General features: G+C 50.2%; 1 protein-coding gene across 1 annotated transcript in view; it reads left to right on the top strand.

The window, feature by feature from the left end:
- Window positions 1–1,505: 1,505 nt before the first annotated feature.
- Window positions 1,506–14,301, top strand: part of LOC135225815 (gastrula zinc finger protein XlCGF71.1-like) — a 36,183-nt gene continuing 23,387 nt past the window's right edge. Inside the window, exon 1 of the mRNA XM_064265337.1 lies at window positions 1,506–1,631. The gene's annotated coding sequence lies outside the window, so the exon portion shown is untranslated. The remainder of the gene's footprint in view (window positions 1,632–14,301) is intronic.

Here is a 14,301-nt window from a genome sequence, read left to right as displayed (position 1 = left end):
GTCATGATGAAATACAGACTACATGCGGAAGTAATAAATACAGTTGCAAAGATATATACAAATGATGTAACAAGCCTATGCCTTAACAATATAGAACAAAAAGAACTAAATGTAACTAATGGAATAAGACAGGGATGCAATGGCTCAACCATATTCTTTCTATTAATAAACGTACCTGATAATAGAAAAATTAGCAAAATACAACAGAAGGTTTCAGAAATGAAGTAATAAGGATAGTGGCACTACTATATCAGACTGACGGGTTATATAGCACACACTAGTATACAAGGGCACACACTAAAGAAATAACAAAATCAATAAAAACAAACCCTTATGGAAATCGCGGGTGAATGTGGCCTAAACATAACAAGGACAAGAGTAACATACTAATATATAACGACTGGTACAGTATCGATGATGTGGAGAATATGGAGCACATAGAAGGAATAAAAATAGTTAAGAATATTAAATACCTAGGAGTAACAATCAACAACATGAAAGACTGCTTCAGAGAACAAATAAAAAGGGCCCAAATTAAAGCAAAGCAGATGGCAAATATGGCTAATGCAGTCATCAATAAAAGCTGTAGCAGGGTAAAAATAGGAAAATTGTACTGGAAAGGACTAGCGATGCCTTCATTCATGTATGCAATGGAAGTCATGAAACTTGACAGGAAAACAATAAATGAATTGCAGAAGATAGATAATAAAGTATACAGAGCAATATTGAAAGCGCCAAGTTACACAGCAAGTTGTGCGTTAAGATCTGAAATAGGGGCCTCTTCCTGCCAATCTAGAGATATGAAGAATAAACTTTTCTACCTGAAACATACACTGAAGAATGGTGGAAATAGGCTCCTATATGAGATAACAATGGATCAGTATGAAAACAAAAAAAACCCCTGGATAATGCAAGTAAAAGAGTATATGAAAGAACTAAATATAAACTTAAGTAAAATTGAAGCAGTTAAAGACAAACAGTTAAGAGAAATAATAAACAAATGGACAGAAAAATATGGCAGAAAGAAATGAATGAAAAGTCAACATTAAGAATCTACAGAAAATATAAAGAAAACATAAGAGAAGAAATCTGGTATGATAACACTGAAAAAACAATGCTGATCAGTAGGGCCAGACTAGGTATACTAGGATTAAATGATAGAAATAGGATAAAAGGAGAAGATACAAAATGTTTATACTGTGAGGAACAAAATGAAAATTTAGAACATTTCTTACTTTTACTGTCCAGCATACAATGAAATTAGAAATAGATATAGCTTTATGCAGCAACCATATCAAGAAAATAAAGAGGAATTAGTAGCAAATATAATCTTATTGGTAGTACTAATGAGGGAGGAAGTGGAGAATAGGAAAGATTTTATAAAAGAAATGTGGTATTTCAGAGAGAAGAAGCTCAAGCAAACACAAACAAAGGAGGAATAAAAGAAGCAAGGGAGCTGTTTCAAAGGCATATCCCCACCCTCCTACTGACTACTACTACTTATAACAATAATATTGTGTCGGAACTCGGAAATTCGGAATTGCGCCCGAAACCGACCCGTTGGCTGACTTGTGGACGTGTTTGGATTGATTGATTGTGAATTTTCTGGCGTTACAAGGGCGTGTTTGGAGGTAATGGTTGTATTGGCCTATATACGAGAGTGTGGGCATGGGAGGGATTCTTATTCGCCCCGTTGGGCTTGAAGTGAGTTCTTATCTATGGGTTGGTGGGGGAATGGGGGCTTGTACCGGTGGTCGTAGGGGGTTCCTATGGTTGTAGGAGGGGTTCTATGGTCATAAGGGGTTCTATGGTCATAGGGGTGTGGGGGTCCTGTTGGCTATAAGGAAGGAGTCCTGTGGTCATATGGGGGTCAGTGAACTCGCCCCAGTATGGTATGTGGGCCGTACCCCCACCCTCCTTTTGGGGCTCAAGGGGAAGGGAGGCGCAGGAGACCCCGAGTTGGGTTAGGTAGGGACGATAATGGTCGGGTCTGGATCTGGTTGAACAGGAAATGTTAGGAATGTCTTTTTATGCACAAGGAACCTGTTCCCGGTCGATGATTGGCGGGAATCTGGTATACAGGGACCACGGAAGGAATTAGGTAGTTCCTACATGACCAACAAACCAACCTTTTGGTCTTTGTAGAGGCACTACGTACTGTTCGGCAAATCTGGAAACTGGCCGTTAGGCTACTAACAAGGCTGGCATTGTGCTTACAGTCGACCTCCTCTATTCAATGATTTGTCCATTCGTGGATTTTCTATGGACATTATGCACCCGTTATTAGCGGAAAGTTTGTTTATTCGCGGTGTTGTATGTAGAGAAATATTCACAAATTATAGGTATATATTCTCCTACTTACGTTGGGGTTATGTTCCAAAATCCTATCGTTTATTGGAAAAATCTTATCTCGAATATAGCCTAGCCTACACTGGTGTAACCAGTACCATTTTTACATATAGGGTAGCCTACCCTACACTACACAGTTTAAACTTCATATATATACTATGCTGTATAGTTATGATTAATTTCAGCCAATTCTCTCGGTTATTGGCTTATGATAATTCAGTGCAAAGAAAACTTGAATAACGTTAATAAGAATCAGCCTAGTGTATACTATGGTATATCATATACATAAGAATACAGTAGCCTAGCCTACAGTATACAGTAGACCCCCCCGTATTCGCATTCTCTGGATTTGCGGATTTTTATCTGGACCAATCTACCCATTATTTGTGGTGAATTCGCCTATTCACGGGATTTTCCAACGATAAATAATTACTGATTAGTGTATTTTGATGTTATTTTCATGTCTAAATACATTTTTATGATACACAAATGATTTGCTAATTTTAAAATATTAATATTGATCAATACTGTATTAGTATTGGCGGGGTCGGGGGTTAATTTTGAGGGACGGTGGTTCAAAACATTCAAACAGGTGTTACCTCTAGTTTTGACATAAACGAGGCAACACAAAATCTTACAAGGTAAAAATATAGATAAAAACACTTTTTTTAACAAATATTTTTCTCTAAAACATAGCATTTTTTATTTGTTTTTTTAAAGTATATCTCCTTCCTTATTTATCATTCAATTTAAAGAAAAAAGTAATAGCATAAAGTTTAATACCTATCAAATAAAACAGCAAACTCAGAAGTCGAATATGTGATGTGTGCTATTTAAAAAAAATATTTGTTCCGACACGAGATACAAACCTTTCGGTCCTTTTACAATAGGAAGGTTACTAGCGGCAGCTGGATAGGTCGTAAGCTTTCGAACAAGGGGTTCGGTAGTTAACTGCTTGTCCGACTGTCGCGCATTGTGTTTCTCTTTGTGTTTGTGAGCAATTGTAAGTACAATCATTTCCCTTTTTTGTTACTTTTGTCAAGTGAATTGATTTGATCAATCATGGATTCTCCACGCCCTCCTATCATCCGGCGACTGTGCCCGGGAACTGAGGGGCGTAAGTGCGGTAAGTTCCGCTCATTCCCTGAGATTGATCCCCATGTGTTATGTGCTCGGTGTCGGGGGCGCGAATGCACCCGTGCCGAGCCGTGCGATGTTTGTGTTTCTTGATCGGAGGTGCAGTGGGGCTTGTACGAGGGCAGGAAGAAGCGAAGGCCTGCAAAGGAATCATCGGAAAGCTCTCCCGCGACTCCTTTGGTTACGGACCACTTCGTCCTCTTTCCTGCCCCAAGGCTTCAGCTCCCACGGTTTGGCTCCTTCCCCTCTGGGGGCGGTATCCAGGTCCTTCTCCTCACCCGATCTTTCGAGTGTGGAGGAGGGGGCTCGGTACCCCGACGTGGAATTGTATTCGGGGACCTCTATCCGTTCGTCTACACCGCGCGGGCGGGTAGAGACCCCTCCTAACCACCCGACCTTTGCTTCCCCAGGTGCTTCTGCTACGAGGGACGACCTTGGCCAGGTGTGGGTATCGTTGGGCTTGCAGGGCGTGCCAAGTGTCCAGGGGCTGCTCTACCATCTGGCTGGCTCTGTTGCGGTCACGCATGCCACTGTGACCACCACCACCACTACGTTGACCACTCCAGGCTATGCCGCTCCCCCTCATCTGGTGTATTCCCCGCATGCGGTGTCTGTAACACCAACTTCATCGGTGCAGGGTCCGATCGCTGTGCCTCGGGGGAGTGTGATGCCGCCGAGGCCAGACTTCGTATGTCCGAAGAGCTCGCCCCTGGACCTACCGCCGATGCCGAGGATGTCGGTGACGCTGGTCCGTCCTCCTGGCTTGGATGTACCACCTGCCGTACCTGCCCAGCCGCTGACGATTGCTGAGAAGTTGCCGACCGCTGCTGCCTTGACTGTACCTGCCGTTCCTGCCGTGACTGTTCCTGCTGTTCCTGTGATGCCTGCACCTGCTGATGTCGTTCCTGCTCGTGGCGCTGCTGTCTGTCCGGACAGGTGCGTCCGGGCCCTGTTGCTTCGGCAACAGCAGCCCCTTCTCCGGTGCTCAGGAAGCTGACGAAGAAGAAGAGGAAGAGGAGGAAGGTGTCTTCGTCGTCTTCTTCGTCGTCGTCGTCTGCCGCCTCTCCCCCTTCGACTTCTAAGGCTTCACAGCCGAAGAAGAAGAAGGTTGCCTCCTCCCCCCCTAAGAAGTCTCCTTCGGGAGCTTCTAAGGGCCCGTCTCGCTCCGGCGAGACGGGGGGTTCTTCCGCTGGTCCTCCTGCTCCCTTGGGAGCGGGGCCCGTCTCTTCTTCCGCAAGGAAGAAGACTACGGGGACCAGAGGAGTGCCGGCTAACACCGGCCCTTCCTCGCCTGGTGTCAGAGGCTCTGCCACTGCATCATGTTCCGTCTCAGCCTCTCGTTCGCGAGAGGTATCGAGTGTACGGTCGCCTACCAGCGACCATGCAGCCAAGAGCCAGACGTCAGAGCTCGCTCAGCGTCAGGTTCACGGCACGGAGCGGAAGACTGGTGACAGCCGCTCACGCGACTCTCACCAGACCAGCTTCGCTCTCGTGGCGACTAGTTGGCTACCCGGGCTGACGTGACGGTCCACGACCCGGCCACGTGTGGAGGCTGGGAAGAGGTCCCCCCAGTCGCTGGTGCCAGCCATGGCTGGCACCAGCGACGTGACGTGCCGTGAGGACAAGCTCCGGTCTCACCATGAGAGTGGAGCCTGCAGGTCAGGTACGGCAACCAGCAGCAGCTCCTCTGACACCCGAGATCGGGGCCGCTGTGCTCAGTCCAGCCGTTCTCCACAGCAAGAACGGCTCGACCAGGCCTGCAGCTCGATCACCACCTCGGGTTGGCGATCGCCTGCAGCCCTCCAAGCACGCTGGTCCTGCCAGCGAGCGAGGGGGGAGCGTCAGGTCTGCCTCTCCCGTGCCTTCAACCTCCTCGGGTTACACCGGGAGGAGCGAGGTATTGAGGAGTGATCGTGATGGGTGCGCTCCTCATGATACCACCACGATGCCCTACGTGCCAGGCACGGTTCTTGGACCGACCAGGACGTATGCGCAAGTGGCTGGAGGAGACCGAGAGGGGTCTGTCGCTGTTTCCCCCCTCGAGGGGGGAGGGTCTGAGGAGATGCTCCTGTTCGAGGGACTGGACGGTCCTACTCCTCGGGATGCAGTGACTCCAGAGATCCAGAGGAACTTGCCGAGGTTATTGCGCTGATTCGTCAGCACAACGACCTCGGGGAAGGGTCGCCACTCCCACCTTCCGAGCCCATGTCCCGGCTCGAGTCGTTTTGGGGCCTGAAGAGGGAACCCAGACTGACGGTGGGATTGCCGCGATCAGAGCTCGCCGACTCTGTCTTGAACCAGGTTGAGTCTCTTGTCTCCGGACAGGAAGGCTCTCTCAGGTCGAGCAGGTCGAGCAAGCTACTTCTGCCTCCTCTATTGCGACAGTGGCAATTCTACGTGCCGTCAGAGGATCCGATGCCGCCCAAACAAATAAACCCGGAGTTAGCCAGGCTCACACCGGGTGTGTCTCTGCAGCAGCTCCTGTCTGAGAACCTATGGTTTTCTCGCAGCAAGAGGCACTTGGAGTCTGGAATCCACTGCCATGGCAGCTTTCCAGGCCATCTCCTGGGCTAGATCTGTGGTCCCTCACAGTGTCTAAGGTCGCAGCCAACTCCGGGGGAATTCCCCCGAAGAAGACTCGGCCTTCAGGAGGCTTTGCCAGTCTGGAGGAAGAGCCATCTCCTTCCTCGCCCACCAGACGGTAAACCTGTGGGCCAACCTGGTTACTTCGACCTAGGGGAACTGTCCTTACACAAGTATCCAGGGCGGTTGGGCGTGAGGCGGCATTAGGACTTCATAATGGACCTGTACGGAGTTCCTCCTCTCTCTTCCCAGGAGAGATGGTGGACGCTGCGGTGGACAGACGGCGCACTGATGACAGTGACCGTCTGGTACACCAGGCAGTTTCGAAGGCTTCTGGGCAGCCTCGAACTGCGGCCAAGCCAAAGAGCTCGGCTAGCGCTTCCTCGGCAGCTAAGACGATAGCCTCGTCGAAGCCCCGTGGAAAGACTCTGTCTTCTTTTACTTCTGCCAAGGGGCCGTAAACCAGCCCTCTCCCAGCCTCCTTCTCGTGAGGAGGGTCAGGGAAGAAGTCGAAAGAAAGGGGGGAAATGCTAGGGACGGCGTTCCCCTCACCTAGCTGCCGAAGTGGGGGGTGGGGGTTGCCTGGCCAGCCATTGGACAACTTGGCAGCGCTACGGCGCCGAGACCTGGATAGTAGATGTCCTTCGGGAGGGATATCTATTATCCTTCGAATCTCGGCCACCCCTCACCTCCCAACCCGGTCCAAACAGCAATCGTACGGTTCCAGGTTCTTCGAAGGACGTAGCACTAAGACAGGAGATCCAGTCCATGCCTGAGCAAACGAGCTGTAGAGATCGTCACGGATCAGTCACCGGGCTTCTACAGTCGTCTTTTCCTGGTGGAAAAGTCTACGGGGGGCTGGCGCCCGGTGATAGATCTCTCTCCCCTGAACCGGTTCGTTCGCCAGACTTGGTTGACGATGGAGACGGCACGCTCCGTGCTTGACTCCATCAGGGAGAACGATTTCATGCTTTCAGTGGATCTGAAGGATGCGTATTTCCAAATACCCATCATCCATCAATCCTCCAGAAAGTACCTCCGCTTCATCCTCGACGGGACGGTTTGTACCAATTCAGGGTACTTTGCTTCGTCTCTCAACCGCCCCACAGGGTGTTCACGCGAGTGTTCACTCTGGTGTCTGCTTGGGCCCATTCGCACGGATACGTCTGATGAGGTATCTCGACGATTGGTTAGTCCTGGCGAGCTCCCGCTTGCAGTGGCTGCAGGACAGGGATCGACTACTCGAGTTTTGTCGCGATCTAGGGATCGTGGTGAACTTCTAGAAGTCCGATCTCGAACCCAAGCAGAGGATGAAGTACCTGGGTACGCTGATCAACACGGTAGCAGGGCGAGTCTTCCCCGCAGACTCGCGGATCAGCAAATTCAGGGAGGCAGCCAACCAGTTCCTGTCTCGGCAGGAACAGGCAAGCTCAGCAGTGCAAGTCGTGATCGGACACCTGTCGTCACTCGAGAAGTTAGTCCCACCTCACGGGCGTCTTCACCTGCGGTCTCTTCATGGAGACTAAAGAGAGTGGTCACAGGCAACGGATCCCCCAAAACTTCCCAGTGTCCCGACACTGGAGGTGAGGCAGGACCTAGCCTGGTGGCTGGACGACAGGAACCTCTTAAAGGGAGTGCCTGTATGCACTCCCCCCCCCGGAGATGCAGCTGTTTTCAGACGCATCGACCGAGGGGTGGGGCGCACACCTGGAGGAGTTGCTGACTTCAGGCGTGTGGGACGATCGCGACAAGCACCTTCACATCAATGTATTGGAGCTCAAGGCAGCGTTTCTCGCGCTCCAAGAGTTCCAGGACCGCTTGATGGGACACTCAGTGGTGTTGATGTGCGACAACACCACGGTGGTGGCTTACGTCAACAAACAGGGGGGCCTAGTGTCTCTCCCGTTGTACCAGTTGACTCGGCAGGTGCACGAGTGGGCCGAGGCTCACTCAATAGAGCTGTCAGCATGCTACATTCCAGGGAAGAGGAATGTAGTAGCAGACAAGCTCAGCCGTCGGGATCAGGTGATAGGGACCGAATGGTCTCTACACCAGGACGTGGCGGAAAGGCTCTTCGACCTGTGGGGGCGACCAGTCGTGGATCTGTTCGCCACCCGGCACAACAGGAAACTTCAGGTTTTCTTTTCAGCCGTGCCGGACCCATGGGCAACTGCAGAGGACACTCTTCAACATCCGTGGGACAACCTCTTCGTGTATGCCTTTCCCCCGTTCAGCCTGATTCGCAAGGTGATCAGTCGAGCACTGGTTACCCCGAATCTCAGGATGATCCTGGTGGCTCCCAAATGGCCCCAGGCCATTTGGTATCCGGATCTGCTGGCTCTTCTCGCAGGAGAACTGAGAGAGATTCCCCCTTGGCACAACCTTCTCACCCAGCTGCACGTAGAACGGTACCACCGAACAGTCCAGTCCCTACATCTTCACGGCTGGCTGTTATCCACCATCTCTTGCGAACGAGAGGCTTTTCTCGCAGCGCAGCAACAGAGATGGCTGGAAACGTCCGTTAGTCCTCTGCAGCTGTGTACCAGGGGAAGTGGGCCGTCTTCTGTGGTTGGTGTCGTAGATGGGGTTTATCTCCTCTCAGAGCCACTCTTCAGCAGGTAGCGGATTTCCTCGTGTTTCTTCGCCGAGAGAAGCTCCTCTCCGTCCCCACAGTGAAAGGATATAGAGCCGCACTGGCACTAGTCCTGAAACTGAGGGGATTGGACATCTCGAACTTGTTCGAGATCTCCTTGCTTTTGAGGAGCTTCGAAAGGTCTTGCCCACCCAGGGAACTCAGGCCCCCTGAGTGGGACGTGACTCTCGTCCTTAGGAGTTTGACTCGAAGACCTTCGAACCACTCCGAGAGTCTCATCACAGGGATCTGACCCTCAAGACCCTCTTCTTGCTGGCCCTGGCATCGGCGAAGAGAGTAGGGGAACTTCATGTCTTTCCATCGATGTACGACACTCCAGGGGATGGGGATCTGTGACGCTCGATTTCGTCCTGAACTTCGTAGCGAAGACTCAGAAACCATCGATCCCTGACGACAGGTTCGAGTCTTTCACGATCCCCTCCTTAATGGACTTCACCGATAATGATGCGGATGAGATGCTGCTTTGTCCTGTGAGGGCGCTACGGCGCTATCTGAAGAGAACTTGGCACCTCAGGCCTGAGTGTCGACGCCTCTTCGTTAGCACCGGGGTAACCAAGAAAGAGGTATCCAAGAACACTCTTTCTTTCTGGCTACGTGAGGTGATCAGGAGGGCGTATGAGGCTGATGGTAGTGACGACATCCGTACGCCCCGTCCGAGAGCCCACGAAGTCAGAAGTATTCGCCCGTCAATGGCGTTCCGTAAGAACTTCTCCGTGGCGCAGGTCCTGAAGGCAGGTGTCTGGGCCAACCAGACTACCTTCACCTCCTTCTACCTTCGTATATTGCCCACAGGTCCTTGGATACCTTTTCCTTGGGACCGTGGTGGCTGCTCAACAAGTTGGTAGCTAACCCAGACCCTCGCAGGCTGAACAGCATCGAGTCCTGGTGTGACTGTGAGAATGGATGTGAGAATGAGTGAGTGACTGGCTTCTCCTTCCATCTTTTTCTCTCCTCTACCTGTGGGCAGAGGGTCACGGTCGTCACTACGCTGGATGAGGACAAGATGCAGGTGAGCTATATGACAGCCCCGCCACCTCCTATCCCTTTCACTGGAGGGATAGGAGCAGAATATCCACCACTTCCTCCTACAAGGGGGGGGGAAGTGGATGCCAACAAGAGACAAACCCATAACTTTATATTTTGCTCCTGTACAGGAACAAGTTCTTACATTGCTGGTACGAAGAGACACGCTTGCCTCTTCTCTTAGTACTTGGTCCAGAGATCTGACCATTGATCCTGCGGTGCACACCCCGATCAATCGGACAGAGGCTTGGATCCCTCCCTCGCTCTTATGACCAGGGAGGCATTCCAAGGTTGGGCGAACACCAGTCTCTTCACAAAAGACTCAGTTGTTTCGATACGTTATACAAACCCTCGGTCCTTTAACAATAGGAAAGTAGCTAGCGGTAGCTGGGGAACGGTTGTAAGCTTCGAACAAGGGGAGAATCGGTAGTTAACTGCTTGTCCGACAGTGCGTGCGCCTGCGCGCCTGAGAGGTGAAGAATCACTGTTGCTTTCGGCTGCGGGTTGGGTGAAAGGACGTTTGTTCGTCATCGCTCTCTGCCCGCTTCATCGTCGTATGCTTTGTTTATATTGTTTTTGGTTTTCTACTAACGGTTTGTTTGAATTGAAAATGAAACTGTAAGTACTCAGTTTTCATTTTCATTACTTAAAATGGAGCTATCGCCGTAGATATGGCGGTTTCTGCTCTTTTCATGAAATTTTTACCCTTGAATTATGTCTCGGTGCCGAGGGCCGGATCGCGCTCGTGCCAAGTCATGTATTTTGGGCGAAAGTGTGTAAAGTAAAATGTGGAAGTACTCCTTTCATTATATTTTTTATTTTTTTGCCCTGTGCGTTATCGTTGCCGGAGAGCGTGAAGGCACTCGGCACGATCCTCTTAATTTTGTATAATAGATTGCAATGAAAGTGGAATTGCAATTGCAGTATTCTTTTTCATTTTCTATTATTATTTAATTGCATCAATTTTCATTTTGGATCAATTTCCGCTCTTACCCGGGAATTGATCCTTCCCATTTTCATATATATTTTATGATAGCATCATATTCTTGGATCAAGTTTCCGCTCTTACCCGGGATTTGATCCTTCTATTAATTTTGTGTGGAAGTGAAATCGCAAGTGCGGTATTCTTTTTCATTTTCATATTATTATGATTGCATCATTTTCATTTTGGATCAAGGTTCCGCTTTCCCGTGATTGATCCTTCCCTTTTATGTTGTATGAAAGTGAACTCCACGTAGCAAGCTGATATGGCTGGGGTCCCACAACTGTCAGTTTTTGTTCATGAAACACTTACCTGTCAGATATATATATAGCTGTAATTTTTCCGACGACCGACAGAATTTAAACTTTAAAACTTAACACACCGTAGTTGGGAGTCAGGTGGTTAGTACCCATTCCCGCCGCTGGGAGGCGGGTATCAGGAACCATTCCCATTTTCTATTCATAATTTTTCTGTCACCGGTGTTGTGGAACATCTGTTTACAGCACCTCCGTCTGGATTTGGAAAACTTTGCTACGTTGAGTATCCCTTTTGGTTTTTTTTGGATTAATTGACTTGGATCGGTGGCTAGGCACACGTTATTAGTGGATTGAATTGATTTTGGCTTGGATTTCTCTTTGGATAAAATGTCAGGGTCTAGTTCAGCTAGCGCTAGATTTTGTTCTAAGACTGATTGTAGAGGTAGGCTACTGAAAGCTTCAGTAGACCCCCATACTGTATGTAAAGGTTGCAGGGAGCATGAATGTGCGTATGAAAGCCGTTGCAAGGAGTGAAAGGTTAACAGATTCTGAGTGGAAGGCGTATGAAACCTATCTTAGGAAACTTGAGAAGGATAGATTAAGGAGTCTTCCTCTAGGAGTGTTTTTTCGGGTATGCAAGAAATTAATGTTTCTCCTGTTAATTCTCCTAACCCTGTAGTGTTGCCTTCGGGCCCAGAAACAGTGTCGGTAGAAGGTAATACTTTGTCCTTAATTTTGGAGTCGATTCGCAATTTAGAATCGAAAGTGTTGGCTCTTGAGAGCAAAAGTGAAGTGCAGAAGTGCAGTGATACCCTTGTGTAGTGGATGGGTGCGCCAGATCGGCCTTATTTCGCCTCTAGGCCGGGACCTCTGCTTGACTCCCAGACCCGGGAGAGAGCATGTCGAAAGCCGATGGAGGGTTACAAGGAACCCCCACTGATCTGGCGTGCCTTCGGCAGTTTCTGATGAAAATCCCCAGACTGCCAAGGAGCGTGCACGTGCACGTCTCCTCAAGGAGTGTTTTTCGTCTTCGGAGGCTTCATCCCCACGTAAAGGGTGGAGTTCTCATGGTGCTTCTCGTCCGTTGAAAAGGACTGTGCGTGTTCGTGACGCTTCACGTCCAAGTTCTCCGGAACTTCGCTCTTCTCTGATAGTGCGTTCGCCACTTTCCCGCCGCAGAAAAGGCGTTAGGGATTCTTCGGACGTGGATTCGGGTAACTCGTTCGAGCGATACAGTCGCTCCAGAGTTCGTGAAGAGGCCGTTCCTGGGAGGAGGAAGGGAGGCATCCCCTCGCCACTCTCCTGCTCACGGAGGATCAGTCCCTCCCCAGAACAGGAGGATTCACCAACCAAGAAGATGCTTCAGTCACTGCAGCAGCAATTTCAGGACGTTCTTGCTTCCAGAGAGTCTCTTCCGCGTCGTCGTAGGAAGGATGATAGGCTTCCTGTGAAGAAGTCAAGACCTTCTCCCTCTCCTTCCTTCCTCCGCTCGCTCGCCTCTCTCCTCCGTTTTGAGTCTCCCTCTAGAGTTCGATTCTGCTCCCCAGCGGCTCTCTAGAGGAGGTGAGAAATTCGTTTCTCGCTCTCGCGAAGCGGTTTTACCCGCTCTCACGATATCTGATGTTCGGAAGCGAGCGGTGGACGCTGAGCGCGCTTTTGTGCAAGTGGAGCGTGCTTCAGTTGCCGCCAAGCGCGCACCTGTTGATGACAAACGCGCGCCAGTGGACGCCAAGCGCACGCTGGAAGGAATGCTCAGCGCGCGCCAGTGGACGCCAAGCGCGCACTAGTGGACGCTCAGTGTGCGCCAGTGGACGCCAGGCGTGCACTAGTAGATGCCGAGCGCGCACCAGTCGGCGCCAAACGTGTGGCTTCGGACGCCAAGCGCGCGCCTGTGGACGCCAGTTCCTCACCAACGCAAGCACAGGTGGAAGAGGGAACCCTACCTGTTCGTCGAGTTTCTTCAGTACTCCCTCCAACTTCTCCAGTTTCTGAAGAGGGAGTTAGTGACGATTTCGTCGAAGCAGAGGAAGAGCAGCAGTTTGGCTCCTGTCTCATCGGACTACAAGGTTTTGACGCGTCTTCTCCAGTCGGAGTTTGGAGAAACGTTTCAACCTGAAGCCCCCCTCGTACTCCTCCTTCTCAATTTTCTTCATTCAAAGCGTCGAAAGCATCGGGATTTGTCAAGATGAAGAAGTTGCTTTCCACGAAGCAAGCGTTCCGCAAAATCCACGATTGGATGGAGAAGAGGAAAGCGTCAGGCAAGACCTCTTTCGCTTTGCCGCCTTCAAGACTCTGCGGGAAAGGGGGCATGTGGTACGAGACGGGAGAGAACGTCGGCGTTAAACTTCCAGCCTCTGCTCAGGGTGATTTTGGGAGCATTGTGGATGCCTCCAGAAGAGCCCTCCTGTCATCATCGAAAGTCTCTTGGACTCATAACGAGTTGGACTTCCATCTGAAAGGCCTCTTCAGGACTCTAGAGGTCTTTAACTTTCTTGACTGGTGTCTTGGAGTTTTGGATGCCAGGTCCAGGAGTTCTGATACCATTAGTCTGGGGGAGCTGTCCAGTGTATTGTCTTGCATGGACAAGGCCGTCAGGGATGGTTCTGAGGAGTTGACTACTCACTTTAGCACGGGGCTTCTCAAGAAAAGAGCACTCTTCTGTAACTTTACAGCCAAATCCGTCTCTCCAGCGCAAAAGGCGGATTTGCTCTTCGCTCCGTTTTCAGACCATCTCTTCCCCCAGACTATGGTTAAGGACATAGCCTCGAGTCTTCAGGAGAAAGCTACGCAAGATCTTCTGGCTCAGTCTTCAAGGAGACCAGCAGGTACTTCTTCTTCTGGGGTTTGTTCTACCAAGAAACCGAAGCCCTTTCGAGTTGGATCTTCCTCGAAACCAGCCTCTTGAGGAAGAGGCTCTTCCAGAGGCAAAACCCCCGTTCCTTCTAAGAGTAGGAGGTGATATGGAAGTCCTTCAGCCGCCGGTAGGAGCCAGACTTCTTCTTTTGCGCGAAAGCCTGGGAAGAGAGAGATGCCGACCCTTGGTCACTAGATATCGTGAGGAAGGGATACAGAATTCCGTTCATGAAGTCGCCCCCGCTGTCCTCGACACCAAAGGATTTGTCTCCTTCGTATCGAGGAGAAAAACAGAAACTGCTTTTCGATCTGCTAGATCAAATGATCGAGAAGCAAGCCGTGGAACAGGTCTTCGACCTGGATTCTCCAGGTTTTTACAACCGTCAGTTCCTAGGTGCCGAAAGCAAGTCGGGGGGGTGGCGACCCGTCCTCGATGTCAGCAGCCTAAATCTCTTCGTCACAAA

This window comes from Macrobrachium nipponense, chromosome 13 (assembly GCF_015104395.2).
Source record: "Macrobrachium nipponense isolate FS-2020 chromosome 13, ASM1510439v2, whole genome shotgun sequence".
Classification (NCBI taxonomy): Eukaryota; Metazoa; Arthropoda; class Malacostraca; order Decapoda; family Palaemonidae; genus Macrobrachium; species Macrobrachium nipponense.
This window is presented reverse-complemented; position numbering and strand designations above follow the sequence as displayed.